This window comes from Portunus trituberculatus, unplaced genomic scaffold (genome assembly GCF_017591435.1).
Source record: "Portunus trituberculatus isolate SZX2019 unplaced genomic scaffold, ASM1759143v1 PGA_scaffold_395__13_contigs__length_335263, whole genome shotgun sequence".
NCBI classification, from domain to species: domain Eukaryota; kingdom Metazoa; phylum Arthropoda; class Malacostraca; order Decapoda; family Portunidae; genus Portunus; species Portunus trituberculatus.
The window spans coordinates 268,723-273,185 of NW_025541563.1; positions in this window are offsets into that span (position 1 = coordinate 268,723).

The window sequence follows — 4,463 nt, forward strand, 5'->3', positions numbered from 1 at the left end:
TCGGTCTGCTGCAGAGCTCGAGGGAGCGTGGAACCTCCGTCGGGATCTGCAGTCATGTCTCTCAGTTGTTAAATCATCAGCAAAACTCCTGTGGCAGAGTCACTGGGACAACCTCCACCTCCACACCACCAAACCCATCCTGGGCGAGTGGGCCTCCTCCAATCGCCCCACAAGGCGGGAGGAGGTGGTCCTCGCACGCCTCAGGATGGGCTGCACCCTCCCCACCCACATGCTCCCCTACATAGCCAACGCCTTCCACCACAGTGTTCCAGCTGTAATGTCACCCTCTCTGTCGAGCACATCCTGCTTCACTGTGTGCGTTATCGTGAGGAGAGGCGGCCCTTGGCGGCGTATTGCCGGGGTCGCGGCCTCCCGCTAACGCAAACCACCCTCCTGGGTGATGAACACCCGGATGTGGTCGATAGACTGATGATTTACCTGACTGAGACCAATTTAATCAGAGAGTTGTGATTTATGTGTATATATTATGTTATTTATTCCACTATGTAAATATATATATATATTATGTAAATAAAAGTATGAAAGTGTATGTATGATTCCAATTTTGCGTGATCTAATGTGAATGTTTTCCTTCATGTATATATGCAATACGTAGTGATGCTACGTAGCCACCCTGTGTGATTGTGATTTATCCTCCCTCCCCATGCCCTGACAAAGGACAATAGTTTTGAGATAGGTATAGGATCCTGTGTGAATGAAGCGTGCATGAGAATGAGTGAGTGTACAGTGTTTTTTGTTAAAAAAAAAAAAAAAAAAATATATATAATAAATAAAATAATGATAAAAAAATAAATAAATAAATAAAATTGTATATATGAATAAAAAACTGAAATAAAAAAAAAAAAAATAGAAATAAAAAATGGCCTAATACCCAAGACAGGGTGATGGCCAAAAAAAAAAAAAAAAAAAAAAAAAAACGCCCATCAGGCTTAGGTATTAGTCAAATAAAGTTAGGTTTCCCATTGTCCCGTGTTTTAGCTTTGCCTTTTCACTGCCCTCTCCTTAGCGGCAACAGAAGGTGTCTGTTGCCAGGTTGTCAGATTGTCTTTCCTTACGGAGGATCCGCCTCAGTGAGCGTGCTTTTGGGGTGAATTAACACCTTCTGGCTCCCCTAGAGTGGTTTGGCAGAACAATCTGACACTAGGAAACTCCTCCCTGACCTCCTCCCACTTGTGTGCCGCTCCCCTCCTGCAGAAAGGGGGTTGTTCCTCCCCCCATGCCATGCCTGACGGACACTGATCGACGACCCCCGACTGCCAGACTGTCTATTGACCTCTCTAAAGCGACGTATGTGACTATCCACTCTAAGACGAACACCCGCCTGTCTACGATTAATTCTTCTTTTATAAAGGACATCAATTGTAATATTGAAAATGTTGCTAATGTGGAAAAAACTTGCCAGTGGTGATTTACTTGTTCAGACAGTTAACGTAAGTCAAGTCAAATTTTTTTGAAGCTCCGGTTCATTCATGACATCGAGATCGAGGCTTCGATTAAAGTGTCCATGAACTCGTGTCGGGGAGTCGCTTCCCACCGCGATTTTGTGGATATGGAACCGACCGACATCGTCGATTGCATGATTGACCAGCATGTCACTGAAGCTCGCAAAATTACTAAAATGGTTGACGGTACAAGGAGCACAACTTCAGTCATTTTCATTTTTAGTGCTGCTAAGTTGCCCGAGAGGTTCTCGTCCCTACATTCTGAATCCCCTCCGTTGTTTCAAGTGCGGTCACCATGGCAATGCTTGTTGGTCTTCTCATGCTTACTGCGCAGGAGAGGGCCACTTGGTGGATCAGTGTACATCTTTGATAGAGAAGTGCTGTAACTGTGATGGTGCTCACTCCTATTTCTCACGCGACTCCCCCGCGTAGAAAGTGGAGAAATAGGTTTGTACAGTTAAAGCTATTGAAGGAATTTTGTTACTATGAAGCAAGGATGCGAGTGAAGCAAACGCAATCCGCGCCTGCTTCAAACGTCTCCTACGCTTCAACAGTAAGGGTCCCACCCAAGAAGTGTATTGTTGCCATCCAGACTGACCCCCTGCCTGCTCCATCTACCACCACGGCTTCCCTTTAACCTCCACCTCATCATCTGCTAAGAGTATATCTACTTCTACTAAAACTTCTACTCCTATCTCCTATCACTTCCTCTGCTCCATATGCCTGTTATTTCTCGTACTCCCTGTAAGGATGAGAAGACTGACAAGTCTAATAAATTCAATCTAATAAATACCACCACAGCTTCCCCTTCAACCTCCACCTCATCATCTGCTAAGAGTGCTTCTACTTCCACTAAAACTTCTACTCCTATTACTTCCTCTGCTCCATATCTGTCTGCTATTTCTCGTACTCCCAGTAAGGATGAGAAGACTGACAAGTCTAATAAATTAAATTTAACAAAGTTGAACGCCACCGCCCTTCTCATGCCGTCGCCGCTCCCGCGTGGTCGAGGAGGGAATCACACGCTCGCTCCCTCTCGACCAGCTCCGGGGAGTTAACAGTTGAGTCAATGGATGTCACCACTAGTAAGGTCCGGGAGAGGTTCTCCGGCAGCGCCTCTGAGCGCAAGAGGACTAAGAAAAATGGCCGCCACCACAACACTTAATCCATAATGTTCAAGGTGTTACAGTGGAACTGCAGAAGTTTTAGTGACCGCATACCACCGAGAAGAAAAGAAAGACTGCCAAAGAGACAGTTTTTATTGCTTTGTAGTGACTAAGTGTTAATAGTACTTGAGTTACTTGCTGTGCTTGTAAGAGTAACTCTTTTCTTTGTGCGAGTTTTCCTTTATGCATTCGTATGTCAAGACATTCGTTTTTGGATAACATTTTTTTTTTTCGTCAAAATTTGAATCTCTGATTTGTGTACTGTAAACAACTTACATCCAACACTATATCACACAATGTTGTAATTTGTATTTTGTAAACAGCAGCAGGCCGGACCGCCCGGTAACTTTCTCCCTCCTCCTGTCTTTCTTATTTTCAACTTCTTTTCTTCTAGTATGCCTCGTGCAAAGGTATACCTTCACACCCCCCCTTCTATTGTATATACACTTTCTTAAACATAAAAACTATGAAACTTATGACCTAGTTCTCTCTCTCTCTCTCTCTCTCTCTCTCTCTCTCTCTGGCTCGCTCGTTTTGTTTCTGGGGTCAAGCTGGGTCACCAGGGAAGGCCTACCTCCTCGCCACATGGACCCCTGAGTGCACTCGAAGTAAGTGGCTAACGTGTAAGCCACTAAAGGTATGTGTTTGTACATTATAGCTAACTCATAGGATATTTTATGCTGTTTTTTGTAATAATTCATACCTGCTAATAGAGGTAATATGTGTCAATTCTTTTTCTGCGGTTTCTTTCTTGTTTTTCATTTTTGCAATTTTAATAGTATTTTTAGGGTTTAGGGTCTCTTATTGCTGTGTGACCGCATTGTTTCCAGCCGTATATTTCTGCTGTGTGCCTACCATTTTCAGCTGTATTATATATATATATATATATATATATATATATATATATATATATATATATATATATATATATATATATATATATATATATATATATATATATATATATATATATATATATATATATATATATATATATATATATATATATATATATATATATATATATATATATATATATATATATATATATATATATATATATATATATATATATATATATATATATATATATATATATATATATATATATATATATTTTTTTTTTTTTTTTTTTGCTGTGGTCGGTACTGTACGTGAACCACGTGGATACGTAGAGCGGTGGGAATGCTATTTTTTCTCCCTCTGTAAGCTTGTAAAATAATGTATTCTAGGTTAAATAAATTGTAAGTTAGGTTGATGGCTGTTTCCGTTGCCTTTTACTCATTTCATTTTGTTTAAACTTTCTTTTCTGTTTAGCTCCCTGAACCTGGAGTAAATCAGATTTAGGGTGAATGAACCCATCAAAAAGTGGGGAACATGGCAGTGGTGACCTCGCCAGGATAACACGCTCGTGTGTCGCCTAACAGTAGTGCTACTTGTCTCACGCGTCACAGCTTAAGCATGGCTCTTGAATCTGAAGCGAACGTAGTTCATTCCTTGCGAGCCAACCCACACTCGAGGTGGTAGGGAAATTAACCGTGTCTGAATTTTGAAGAATCACTCAGTACCTTGGTTTGGACGAACTTAGTGGGTTTCGTAAACCTGAGTTCTTCAGCTTAGTTCTGCAGCAGTTAAGACTAGATGAATAGGAAACAGAGACGAAAATAGGGTGAAGTGCCTCCGTGATGCAGCAGAGGGGAAAAACTTGAACACCAGTCCATGCTTCGTCTAACACCAACGTGGGAAGTTCTTACCCAGATGAAAATGGAAACACCATACATTTAGAGCTTCAGCTTAAACTAGAGGAGGCTAGTAACTGTACCATTGTGAAACA